Source organism: Leptonychotes weddellii, chromosome 3 (assembly GCF_054177405.1).
Source record: "Leptonychotes weddellii isolate Sample4059 chromosome 3, ASM5417740v2, whole genome shotgun sequence".
Lineage (NCBI taxonomy): Eukaryota > Metazoa > Chordata > Mammalia > Carnivora > Phocidae > Leptonychotes > Leptonychotes weddellii.
The window spans coordinates 118,842,230-118,856,398 of record NC_138371.1 but is presented as its reverse complement, the minus strand read 5'-3'; the positions used below and the strand labels follow the sequence as shown (position 1 = coordinate 118,856,398).

General features: G+C 45.8%; 1 protein-coding gene across 4 annotated transcripts in view; it reads left to right on the top strand.

Moving 5' to 3' along the window:
• LOC115940625 (uncharacterized) overlaps nucleotides 1-14,169 on the top strand; it is a 100,318-nt gene that overhangs the window by 33,058 nt on the left and 53,091 nt on the right. For 2 of the 4 annotated variants that reach the window (XR_014143740.1, XR_004075357.2), the window contains one exon: nucleotides 3,606-3,765. The exons of the other annotated variants lie outside the window; for them this stretch is intronic. The gene's annotated coding sequence lies outside the window, so the exon portion shown is untranslated. Of the gene's footprint in view, nucleotides 1-3,605; nucleotides 3,766-14,169 lie in introns of those variants that run through there. 4 annotated transcript variants of the gene reach the window in all.

Sequence of the window (14,169 nt, the reverse complement as noted above, 5' to 3'; positions counted from 1 at the left end):
GGAACTTCCTCTGTCTAATAGAAAGCATTTATGAGAACCTAGTGAACATTATACAAAATTAACTTAAAATAGATCACAGATCTAAATGTAAAGACTAAAACTCTAGATACCTAGAAGAAAACATGGGAGAAAACCTTCGCAGCAGACCTCAGAATAAGAAGAGCCAGAAGAGTTGTTGACTGGAAGGACTCTGCCATCTTTGGAAAAGTCAAGGTTGGAGGCAGCATGGGCAGGTCAAACAAGTGGACTTTCTTCTGCTGCCCCCTCTGTAGAGGCCCCTGGAAGCATGATATCTCTTCTTCGTACTCGGTGCTTAATAGCCCTTGAAGGCAGTAGTGTGTCTCCAAGGCAAAGCAGCCAGTCAGTATAGGTGAAGTTTCAAGGGGGCCAGTCATTGTCGGTGGGACCATGCTAGAATGCAAGGTGCAGAGAGCAGGAAACACCGGAGGTGCAGTATCTGCACATGAGGGTGCACACTACCTGAGGTCAGGTAAGCTTTCACAGTTGGATTACGGTGCTCTGCTCATCAGAGGCAAGGCCAGGATCTGAGTCTACGTGGGGGAAGTGGAGTATGTGTGGGGAACATACATGTATTAACACCATTCTATGTTACACACTTGATGTGTGTCATCTCATTTCATTCATATAGTGATCCTGGTAATAGGTATTATTATTCTCATGTCATAGGATTGTAGAAGTTATGTAACTGCTAAACGCTGCTTATGCCATTTTTTCCTTTCCTTTTTTTTAAGATTTATTTATTAGAGAGAGAGAGAGAGAGACAGCACATGAGCAGGGGGAGGGGGAGAGGGAGAATCTCAAGCAGACTCCCTGCTGAGCATGGAGCCTGATGTAGGGCTCCATCCCATGACCCTGAGATCATGGCCTGAGCTGAAATCAGGAGTCGGATGCTTAACTGACTGAGCCACCCAGGTACCCCTATGGCATTTTTTTCTGCCTAGTGCTTTCCTTCACTCTATTTCTGGCAAGCCAATTCCTGCCCACTGGGTAGACCCTGGCTATCTATTCATTTAACAGCCAAATGACATTTCCCAGCCTCCCTTGCAGTTAGGGGAGGGTGTAACTGAGTTGTACCACTTCCAGGCCTTGCTTATATAAACATGCCAATTTACTTTCCCCCTAGTGTCTTGTCTGCCTGCAAACTGTATGTAAATATCAGAACAGCTCTGTTATGCAAGTCAAATGTGGAAGGTGGCAGAGCCTTCATCTGTCTTGTCCATGAAAGATTGAGTGGCAGAGTCTCTCCCCCATGATTTTGAACTTTTCATGCATTAGAAAAAATTACTGTTGGGTCAAGCTTACCACATTGGGGGATTTCTGTCTTAGGGTAGCTAGTGTATCTTAACAAATGTGTATCTGTCCTTCAAGTCTGGTTCAGATTCTCTCTTTTCTTTCACATCTACCTTTATTGCTCCAGGCAAAAGTGATGCCTCCCTCCTTTTAATTATCATAGCATAGAGTTCTGAATTTTATGTTGATTTTATTGTATGCACTCCAGGCCACCTCAACGTCCTGCCCACCTGCCTCCTGAAATTGTCCTTGTACCCACACCTATGCTGTCTTCCTTTCCATAAGTCCCTTGGAGGAACAGGAAGTGCCCCTCCTCATGTCTTAGACCAGGCCCCGCCCTCGAAACCCATCTCCCTTTTGCTGCTCAGGGATCCTGTTCTGCTGTGTCTGCGTGGGATTACAGATTTTCCCTGAACTGGTTCTGTAGCATTTGACAACACGCATTGTTACTCGCTTCAGAGAACCCATTTTCCTTCGGCTCCTGTGGCTGCATCAGTCAGGATAGGCCAGTGAGTGATCCCCAAATCTCAGTACTTGCAGTGGCAGAGATTTATTTCTCACTTGTGCTCTATGTTCTAGGCCAGCCGCAGATCTGCTCTGTGTCCTCATCATTCTGGGCACTCTGTGGAATGTGGTCCCTCTTCTATCAGAGGGAAAAAAAGAGATCACAGAGAAGCACATACCAGCTCGTAAAGCTTTCCACCAGCAAGTGAGTGACACAGGTCCCCTAGGGGTGCTCACATTCCATTGTCCAAAGCAGGCGACATGGCCCAGCCTGATGTCAGTGAGGCGTCATGTGGAGTCCCTCCCAGGCAGGGCAGGGTGACAACGCAATCCGCCACAACACTGCCTTCCCTCGCCTGTCCCACTTCCCTGTCTCCTTGGTGGTTTCTAGTCCCCTGAATTCAAACTTGCATGTCAGATACAGCCCACATGTTCATGTTGCTTGACCGGCTTAGGGTTTTCTAATTGCTTTTTACTGTTTAAAAGCTGGATCATCTCACCTGAGGGGCTACGGGTATCACTTTTTTTTTTTTTTTTAAAGATTTATTTATTTATTTGAGAGAGCGAGAATGAGAGAGAGAGAGAGTACATGAGAGGGGGGAGGGTTAGAGGGAGAAGCAGGCTCCTTGCTGAGCAGGGAGCCCGATGCGGGACTCGATCCAGGGACTCCAGGATCATGACCTGAGCCTAAGGCAGTCGCTTAACCAACTGAGCCACCCAGGCGCCCCAAGGGTATCACTTTTCTTGAAGAATCCGAAGATGGGGCAGGCCTGGGCAGCATGCCCCTGTGGTAGCCTCTGCTGGAGCTAGGCTATGGCTGCCCTGTTTAGATGGACTTGTGCGCTATAATTGCACACATTCTCCTTTTGTGTTTATAGTTTGAGTTGCTGCCAGCCTGCTTGGCATCCCTGTTTGTTAGGTCTTCTTTAAATGCCAACTAATGACCCTACAGTTTCCTCCTTGGCCTTTAGTCTACTTACTCTGCATATTTTCCTGGAAGGAACTTCTTTTTCCCTGTGGCTTCAGTTTCAGTGCTAATCCACACCATCCTCTCTGTCTATCCCACGAATGGGTTACATTAGGTCCTCATCACCTTTTACATGGCTAATTTTGTCAGCCTCCTACCTGCTCGCTTAGCCTGTAGTCTGGCAGGAGCTCTGATCTATCCCCAACAATGAATGCCATGATCTATTATAAAGCGCACATCTGGTTCTGTAAGCACTCCTACCCTTCCCCACCATGCATTTCTCTGACACACCATTGCGATGGAACTGAGCCCAGTCTCCTTAAGGGGGCTCTTCTCCAGGCCCTGCTATCTTCTCATGTCTCTCTTCTTGCTTCCACTCTTGTGCTGTATGATTTGGTCACATGGAATTACTTCAATAAGCTGTACTCTCATTCCAGGTCTCTGTATGTGCCACCTTTTTGTTCAGTGTGGGAGCATCTCCTTCTCTTGGAAGCCTTCCTTGACTGCTCCCCACCCTTACCCTCACTGGGCTAGCTGTCCTATTTGATGCTTCAGAATCACCTCGTATCTTCTCTACCATAGTCCTTAGTACCCTTTATTGTAATCACGTTTTAATTTCTCCACTTCTCCAAATAAATGGTGTTAGGGGCTGAATTTTGTCCCCCCATCCCCCTCTCACCAGAGTCATATGTTGAAGTCCCAACCCCCAGTACTTCAGAATGAAACCATATTGGGAGATAAGCTCCTCAAAGCAGTGATTACATTAAAACAAAGCAGTTAGGGTGGGACCCTAATCCAATCTGACTGGTGTCTTTGTAAAAAGGATCTGTGCTCACAGAGGAAGACCAGGTGAGGACACGGAGAAGATGGCCACCTGTCAGCCAAGGAGAGAGGCTTCTAAAGAAGTCAGACTTGCAGATGTCTTGATCTTGGATTTCCAACCTGCAGAACTGTGAGAAAATAAATTGTTGTTGTGTAAGCCACCCACTCTGGTATTTTGTTATGGTAGCCCTCGTGAACTAGTACAGATGGTAAGCAATTTGAGGACTGGTTAAGTCTTTTTCTTTTGGTATTCTTACATATTCTCCAAAGCCCGTCACGTAGTAAAGGCAAAATAAACATTTATGGAATCAGTCTATTGATAAATTGACTGATAAATGGGTAAACGAATTTGATACTAATCAATGAAGTCCATTTTGAGAGGTATTTTGAGATGACACCTTTGAACGTAACTAAGGAGCCCTATTATGAAAAGACTTGCAAATCACAGATATGCATGAAAAATGCTTTGGTTAATAAATAAGAGGGTCATATCCTAACAGTGTTTTGTGTTTATAGTAGCTTTTCTCTCAGTAGCAAAAAAGGCTCTGGCTCCTCTGGGAACAGCAGTAAGAGGCCCCAGGATTTGGGAACTTTTAGGGAACCCGCGGTGTGAGGGGACAGGCGGCTGGCCTGGGACTTGAGGAAGCCTGTGGGCTGGCCAATACCAAGTGCTCTGCTGCCTGGTGAAGCGCCGAGTCCTGCTACCCGTCCTTTGGGATGATCCTTACAAAACTCCGATGACATTACTCAGCCACACTTGCTCCAGAATGACAATTGCACCTGGAATGCGCCTTCTGGAATGGCAGTGAAGGGAAAGAAATGGCAGATTTGAGGAGAGCAGAAGATCACTCTGTCAGAATTTTATATGACAAGCATCTGGGCAAGAAGTTTCTGCAGGGTCAATCAGACATCCAGATGTTTTCTATCCATAAACATGACAATATCTGGAAACATCTGGGTGGTGAGTGGAAAGGCTTGTGTTTTTCTACACATGTGGCAGATTTGGGCAACCCCAGCCAGGAACAGCCTTGGTCAGAAGGAAGCAGATGAACTGTTGCCACATTCCCTGCAGGTTGCACTGGATTGGAAGAGGCTGGGTTTGGCCAGAGTTGTGGTTTACCAGGCACGTGCACACACAGACAAATGCAGTCCGAGGCTGCTTATGTGGATCCAGAGAGATTGCATGCTAGGAGTTCCAGAGTGAGGAAGGCTCCGTTTGGGACTGAAGTATGCCAGGCAGCAACCTACTAGACCCACAGCGTTCGATGCATCAAGCCATCCCAACCCCGTGCACAAGATGGTGACTGGTATTGGTGACTGGCAACAGCGACAACCAGAGAACACAGTAGGATAGCGTGCTCAGAGAAAGAAGAACAGTAGGATCAGGCCAGTGGTAAACATATTGGTGGTCAAGGTGGTTGACATGAACGGGAGTCAGAAGACAGGCTTAAGTTTCAGTTCTTAGGAGACAATATCGCCTGCAGTGAACAAAGAGGACTCACAAGGAAACAGGAATCCTGGATCACAACCCCATCTCACCATGAATTCCTGGAGTTATAGGTTCATCAGACTTGAGAGGGTCCTGAGACCAGATTAAGTGATGCTATCATTCCCATTCATTCAGTCTTCATCTACTTGACCATATTTATTGAATGCCTACAATGCATGGATCAAGAATTCCAGTAGTTAGTGTAGATTAAATAGACTTTCTAGTCTATGGAGGATATAGAGAAAATAGGCCCTGGCAGCACAGTGGAACAGGTGCTCTGATGAGGGAGCTGTGCGGGGTCATGAGCGCTCACCCAGGCCTGACACCTCCCTACTTCCTGGAGGAAGTGATATCCATGTGAAGATCTGAAGGGTGAGTGGAACTGAGCCAGGGAAAAGGAGGGCTAAGGAGTTCACCAGAAGAGGGGGCACAGCTGTAAAGCAGCTCAGAGGAGGAAGAGTCAATCGTTCAGAAAGGCTGGACAATTTGGTGGGAGAAACGTGGCAGGAGACATCAATACGGCTGGGTCCTGGGAGAATTTGTTCCTCCTGGTGGTGGGGATGGACCACTGGCAGGCTGAGTTTATGGGCTAAATCTCAGAATATAGAGTAGAGCAGGAGGTAAAGGTTAGGGAATCGCTTGTATATAAATATCACCGGCCTGAGAATGAGTGAAATCCCTACCAGAGAGTGTCCAGAGTGAGAAGGCAGAACCCAGGACAGAATCCTGAGGATCCTCAACATTTAAGGGATGGGCAGGGTGGCAGGGGCACCTGAGGCCAGCTGGGATGGGCAGCTAGAGAGCTGGGAGGAGGAGAATCAGGAGGGGTGGCAGTGAGGTCGGTTCCCAAAGGAAGAGCAGGTTTGAAGATCAGGGTCATGCTTAACCGTGTAAAAGGGGCTGAGAAATCAAGTCAAATAATTGAAAAAAAAAAATGCCTACTAAGTAAGCATTTGGGGATCATGGTGAGGTCAGAAGCTTTCTTTCTTTCTTTCTTTTTTTTTTTTTTTACTAGTGAATACAATTTAAATTGCCTTAAACAACAAGCAAACAGACACTCCAGCCATTGGCGACTGCAAATCTAGGGTGCAGCCCTGAACCACTCACACCCTTGCTAATAACAAGGGTGCACAATGCACACTCTGATCTCCTTCTTGTCCTTGCAGCTGCTAAACTGGGAGCTTTTGAACCTCTTCTTGACAGTCATGTAGCGTTCCTGGATCCTGCCGCCATGCGGTTTGGTGCACTCAGACCAGGCTGTCCACGGGCGCATCCTGCAGCCTGGGAACTGCTCGCCATCAAGCTCTTCCTGCAGCTGCTCACTCCTCCGGCTCTCGGGCTTCCCTCCAGTGCAGCTTCTGGATGGATGGATTTTTCAGCATTTCCAGATGTGGCACTTTTCCCACGGCACAGGGTGCACCTCCAAACTGAGGCTCCATTTGGATCCCTCAGTGTAGGGAGGGAGTAGAGGGGAGGAAGAGGAGAGAAAACAGTGTTGCAAACTTTTTAAAGAATTCTGGTCATGATGGCGAGAAAGAGATCCTACCAGAACCAGAGGACTTTGGTGTGGAGGCACATTTAAGATGAAAGACAGAAGAACGTATTTGAATATCAGCGAGTGCCTTGGGGAGCTGAGACAGTTCAGGAGGGATGGGAGTGGGTCCCAGTGTTTAAAGGAGTGGAAGGTGTGCACCACCTTACAGCAAGACCGGAACTTGTTTAGATGCTGTGTGGTTGTAAGGGACTGGAGCCCTGGGGTCAGACTGTGTAGATTTAGCCCCACCTCTGCCATCTCCCGGCTGTGTGCCTGTCAGCAAGTCACTTAAATTCCCTAAGCCAGAATTTCTTCACCTGCAACAATGGGACTTACCTTGTAAGGCTATTTGAGATATCAAGTTCCATAATGTACATAAAAATGTTAGCACAATGCTTGGTAAGTACTTTCTTAACATGACTGCTTCAGGAGGATGGCTGCTGGTCAGGAGCCTGGCCATAGAGGGCAGGGGATAGGAGCCTCCTCGTGTCATTCTCTAGCTTGAATGGGGTGAGGCCTCCTTCTCTCTGCTCTGCTCGCTGCTCTTCCCCAGGCCCGGAAGCCACACAGCTCTTGTTGATCTCTGTGATCTCTATTGTACTTACTGTGCGGGGCCTCTGACAGGGATAGTGGCTGGGGACACGCCTACTGACATCTCAGCCTTGCATGGTAGGTGATACCTCAGGGGGAAACCACAGCTTTGTACCTCTTCGCTGGAAAGCCCAGCTGCCTGTTTTTCTGTAGACCAGGATTGCCCTTAAAGGGAATGCAGATTGGCCTCCTGGAACTGTAAGGTACTTCCGCAATGGTTCCTTTGTGTTTAAGCATCACCACAATACAATGTATAATGTGATGGAACAAGAAGGGAGCCGCCCCAAGAGAGGGCAAGGCCAGGGCTCGCTCTCTAAGCCAAATTCTCCGCTTTCTTTCACTTTTGTTGCCTGCCCCAGTTTCTTCCCAGCAGTGACTGAGGGTGCCTCCCCCCACCCCACCCCCCACCTCCCCAACCCTCCAATTAGAGAGCTAGATAGGCTTATTCCCACAGAATCAGGGAGCCAAAGAAGGAGCTGGGGGCTGGGTTGAGAATCCAGTGCCTAGAGAGGAAAATGAGGCTCAAGGTCACTCAGTGAGTAACTCGGTGGCCAGTCCAGGACTCAAAACTTGGACCTCCTACCTCCTGCTACAGTGCTTTTTTTCAGAGCTTCTCCCGGTAGATGATGAGGATTTTAGTAATCCACCCATCTCCCTTCAGCCTGACTGTTGCTGACTTACTCATCCAAAATGCTCTGCACACCTCCTGTGAGTCAGGTCCTTTCTAGGCACTGGGGACGTATCAGCAACCAGAAATCAATCTCTGTTCTTGTAGGGCTTACAGTTCAGTGAAGGGAGATAGATAATAAATATGACAAACAAATAAAGGATAGGGATATCCTCCACAACGTCTCCCCAGGGAACATTTTCTCAATAGAATGCCACTTGAATTATCAAAGCCCAATTTCATGGAATGTATGTAACTCTTAATACAATGTGTTTTTTTGTTTGGTTTTTTTTTTTGGTCAATGATGATACAGAAAAACACACACATGTGACCCCCAAACTCCATACAACATTTAAACTAAATGATTTGTAGGAATAGTTTTGAGTTACAGTCTAAAAACAATTCCTAGAAAGTCAGATTTTGTTTAAAGGCACGTGGAGTGTCGGCATGAAGTGCATGCCTTGGTTGTTGTTAGAGCTAAGAGAGGGGCCACAGCACATCAAGCAACTCTTCGTGACGAACATAGTAATTTTTTGGTGATCAGGAAGCAATGCTTGCAGCATCCTAACATGCATATACTATATATGTGGATATATAAGTGTTTTAGACTGTATTAGTTACATTTTAAGAAATCGGTTGAGAATTTTGGGTTGATAACTTTTCCCAAATGAAGTTATGGGAAATAGGCTTGTGCTGAAGGCTGATATTTAAGAATCTATCCTGTTCATTACATTGTGGGAAGGTGAGAGGTGTTAGGGCCATATTTATTGCATTTTCTCATAGCAGTGTCTGGCTGGGACTGTGGTTGCAGTCTCAGTGTCCCCTTGGGTGACAGATTCCTTTCGTGGGGGAGCTAGCACAGAAAATGGTCTTTAAGTCAAAGAGGTTTAGGTGGACACCCTGGCCATGAACATGTCCTCCACTAGGAAGCTCGGTGATGATGACCATGACTACTTGCAAAATAGATTCAACAGGAAGAGCAAAATGATCCCCTTGTCAAGTTCAATGCCTGACTTTTGCCAGGAGGGGTGGCCCAGTTCCATGAGCCTTTTTTTTTTTTTTTTGAATGGTAGCTATGGAATGGTAGGAAGTCTCCCACAAAGGATTTCCTTTGGTCATTGTTGTTCTTTTGCTTAGAAAAAACATGCAGTGGGGGAGGGACAAGAATCTCCCTCCCTTTGTGAATTCTGTGATTCAGAGTTTAAAAGGCTAGTGGCAGGATCTGGGTCACAAACTCAGTTCCGTTCTTGTGTGGGGCCTTGTGCTTCACACGCCTGTCCCTTTAAATGTTGGGACGAGAGCCCTCATTCCGTCCTATTCTTATATTTGGTCACATGAGTGAAAGGTGTTTTCCTTGAGGTTAGATTCTGTACAAGGGAAGTACCAAGTACTGGAATAACCAAATCTCAAATTTTAGCTCTGTAAAGACTTGAAAGGTCACTTGGTTCCACCCCCTTCTCAAAGCAAAACCCCTCTCCTACTCCCAGAGCCAGCTATGTGAGAGTGTGTGCTCTGGGCACAGCTGAGTGAGACGAATGTATTAGTCAGGGTTCTCCGGAGAAACACAACCGACAGGATATGTATATGTATAGGAGGAAATTTACTTTAAGGATTGGCTCATGCAATTATGGAGGTGGGCAAGCCAACATTTGCAGGGTAGACCACAAACTGAAGACCCAGTATTGTGGTCTGAATGTCGGTCCCTCCCAAATTCCGAGATTGAAATCCTAATGTCCAGTAGGATGGTGTTAGGAGGCAGAGCCCTCGTGAATGGGCTCAGTGTCCTTATACAAGAGCCGAGAGAGATCCCACCCCTTCTGCCAGGTGATGAAAAGTCGACAGCCAGGAAGAGGGCCCTCACCCAACCATACAGGCACCTTGATCTTGGACTTCTAGCCTCCAGAACTGTGACAAATGAATTTGTTGTTTATAAGCCACCAGTCTGTGGCATTTTGTTACAGCATCCCAAACAGACTAATGCTGCAGTTCAGGTCTGAAGGCCATCTGCTGGCAGAGTCCCCTTCTTGCTCAGGGGAGGTCAGTCCTTTGTTCAATCGAGGCTTTCAACTGATTGGATGAGGCCCACCCACATTATGGAAGACAGTTTGCTTTACTCAAAGACCACTGATTTAGATTTACATCTCATCCCAAAACACCCTCACAGAGACATCTTGAATAGCGTTTGACTAAATATCTGGGCACAGTGGCCCAGCCAAGTTTACACACACACACACACACACACACACACACACACACGGATTGAACTCCCCCCCCCACCCCCACCCCACACACGGATTGAACTCCCCCTGTGCAGAAGGAAATGAAGAGCAAGCCTTGTGTGGGGACTGTATCTCCTCAGTGCTTTCTGCCTAGAAAAACGGGTGGGCAAAGGATATGACACCTGGGCCTGGATACTGATTAGGAGCAACCTTGGCTTCAGAACTTTTTAAAAGCTGGTCTTAGCCAGCTGCAGAACTTCCTGCATCCCTCAATTTGCATGGGGACTGAAAAGGACAATTAACTGGGGTGTGTGTGTGTGCACCCATCCACACATGTGAAACAGTGTAACAGAAAGGTTAGCTGGTGCATGGACTGGGGAGCCACACTGACCACTTGGAATCCCAGCTTTGCCCCTGAGTTACTGTGTAACTGTGGGCAAGCTACTTAACCTTTCTGTGCTTAACCTACTGTAAACATCATCATCATATACAATGCATTTCAATTGTTGTCATGATTACTTTTTTAAGATTTTATTTATTTGTCAGAGAGCACAAGCGGGGGGGGCAGCAGACAGAGCAGCTGAGAGAGAAGCAGGCTCCCCGTTGAGCAAGGAGCCCGATGTGGGACTTGATCCCAGGACTCTGGGATCATGACCTGAGCTGAAGGTTCAGGAGAAGCTTCATATGTCGATATATGTCATATAAGCTCGGACGCTTAACCGACTGAGCTGCCCAGGCTTCCCTGTCATGATTATTTTTAAGCAAAGTCCAAAACTCTACTAACATAGTGTTGCAGAGCCCATGCTGGATACTGCTTCATTAAGATGTATGCTTTTGGTACTTCATTAATGAAACTCCTTTGGACAGGATCCAGATCCTATCTGTCTTGAATTAAATTAATTTTTTTAGTGAACAGTGTTATAGCAAGATGCTGGCTTGACATTGGAATAAATTCAGCATTTTGGGTTTGCAAGGATCACCTGCAGACATGCAGCCTTTCAGCTGGGGAGAGGGGCATGCAGGCAGCTTCTCTGCTTGCTTGCGCACATACTCGGCCAACATGTTGCTGGCCACCTGAGGCTCAGGTGTGCCCGAGGCTGCTGGAACGAGAGCGCAGATAATGACAGCTGGTGGGCTCCAGTGTGATCCGGCTCCTTCTCCCTGATAAATGGCTTCACAGATGTTGCCAGCTTCATGCTCAATTAATCTCAGTTGAATTGATCATCCAGTTATAAAGAAAACCATTAGCAATAAGGCAAAACTTCCCAAAGAGCTTTTATGGGGAGGAGGAAAGGAAGTGAATTGGTTTTTTAAAGAAATTAAGATGATGAACCGTGTTTGAAAAGAACACAGCACCAGCCTTCTCTCCCCAGCCGACTCAGCCCCAAGGGGGTGGGATAATAAAGTAATTTTTTTCACCTATTCATCTTAGAAATCATTAAAAGGAAATCTCTTTTAAATAAGCAAGCACGTATAAGGCTTATCCTGTGCCAGACTTTATTTGAAGCTGAGAAACTTTACACATACTGTTATCAACTTAATTTAGATTTCCAGCAATGCAGTTGGAACAACAAATGGTATTCTTTTTCACCTGTTTTGCAGATGAGGAATCTTAAAAAAAAAGCTTAAGTAACTTGTCCAGCATTACAAGTGGCTGAAGTGGGATCTGAAGTCTGTGCTCTTTGGGCATTTGCTCCATGTGTTGCATCACTCTACTTTTGGAGGACCCAGACTCCAACGGGGCCAGTCCCCTCGCCCCACCTTTCCTTCAGGTGCTCATCACCAGATTCCTGACATGTTACATTCACATTTCTGATAGCACATGCATACCTTCAAAAAGTAACTCTGTTACTGTATATGTAATACATGTTCATTTTAGAAAAAAAGCAATAGAGAACCCGGGGGAGCAAACAAAAGAAAATAATAATTATTCATGCTCCTCCACTTACTATAACCCTCGTTAACATTTTGGTGTATATCCTTCTAGTTTTTTGTCTGTGTACATCCTTTCCTTTTAAGCAACAGTGAGCTCATATGCATGCTGTTCTGTAATCTGAGGTTTTTCACCTAATAGTAGAATGTCTTTTCATTTAAATAAATACATTGCTATGACATCATTTTTAATTCTTAGAAAGAGTTCCACCATATGGAAACACTACAAATTACTCAACTAATCCTTGCTTTTTGAACAACTCACATGTTTCCAAATTTTGAAATTAGAAATGAGCCTACTGTAAACATCCTTTATAGCTCACCTCATAGACACACTAAACATATTTTAATTAATTAAATTATTAATATTTATTGGTATTAATATTTTTTAATGATTATTATAAATTCCCAATAGCTCAAAGGTTTATTTCCAAACCACCACCCTTCTTCATTTCAAGATACTGCTCTGTTAAGGAAGGTGATCATTGGGATCAGTAGCAAGTTCTCATCAGTTTTCATTAACATGAATCTTGATTTCATTAAAATTGTATGAATTCAACATTAAAACTGTTGTGAATTGTGTTTTAATTTTTTAGAAGATAACTGATGGCATATGAATAAAACATACAGGAAGTGGCATATTCTGACAAGCTCTCAGGAGACCTCCCTGTAATTCCTCCTACGCAAGACCCCGGCGGGGTGGGAGACCAGAGCTGATGGATGTTGGTCTCTCTTTTCGTTGTGCAGTGGTTTGAGATTCAGGCCTAATATTCCATGTTAGGGCAATGCTTCTGCCACTCCTTTGGTTCAGGCCCTCATTAACCTCTTCTGGAAATCTTTCCTCAGCCTCCTGCCTGGCTTCCTACCTCCTGGAGCTTCCCCTCCCTAAAATGCACATTGCTACCAAATTTAGCTAACTCGCCAGGCTGATACTGCTCAAATACCCAAAAACCTTCAGAATGGTTTCTCATTAAAGATTAAGAGTAAGAGATGAAAGTGCAACAAAAGGTTTAGCCCAACTATCAAGGTATGTATCTCCCACCGTTCCAGAACACTCCCCTGTCCAGGACCAAGCCTGTGCTCTGCCCCTCTACGTTGATTCAACAGATAGGAAAAGCTCCTGCTTACTGGGGGCGGGGGGGTCCTCCTTCCCTAACCCACTTTCCAGAAGGTTTGGTCTAGGCTTCAGGTATTCAGGGGCCCTTTGGGTGGCAGCTGGCCATGAGGCACCCGTCCCCTCCCGCAATGCGCACCTGCCCGTAGGCCGCCTGCCCTTCTGGACCAAGAGCCAAGATTCTCCTCATTAAGAGTACTTCCTATCTCTCTCTCTCTCCTCCCCCCAAACAGCTCAGATGTATGTTTTCAGTGCCTCTAAAAGAATTGTATTCTTCCTCTAAAAATGTCTTAATTGGGGAAGGAGAAGCAGCAGGAATTTATAGTCAGATCAGGGGACAGTGTGACACTTGTTTTCTCACAGAAAAGGTGCTTGTGAGGAATTTTATCCTTATTAATATGACTTGGATGGAACTGAGCTTGAAAACAGATGAACTGAGCTTGCAGGGTATCTTTTAAGGATGTTGGGCTCTTGGGGAGAGTTGGTGGCTTATCATAACTTTGCATATTTTAAATGGTTTTATAAAAAAATAATCGTTCTCTCTCTTTCCCTTCTGAGGTCCCATGTGCCTGTGTACCCGGAAATTGTGGCCAGCATCACAGTGTTCCCATAGTTTGGCCTAAGGCATGGCACCTGCTATGTGGGGGCAATTGAATGCAAAGATGGGGACACTTATTAAGTGTCGAGTGTCTCAAACAGTGTTACCGAAATGAAAAACAGTACTTGTATTGTGGAGATGCAGGCCTAATGACCTGGTTCTTTAACTGGCATTTCTTTGCATAAATCTCTTTATTTTGGCTGATGCTTAAATGTACAGAACACTGTTGCTTAAGTAACCTCATTTTAACTCAGGGAAATGGATTCAGTGAAGTCAAGAGGCTAGTCCAAAGTCATGCTTCTTTAAGTAGTCAGTGTTAGACTGACTTTCGATCCAGGTCTTTCCATTCATATGAGAGTGTGTTTTGCTAAGAGCTATTTCTGTGCCATTTTCTCATTGCCTATGTGCACGGATTGCTTGC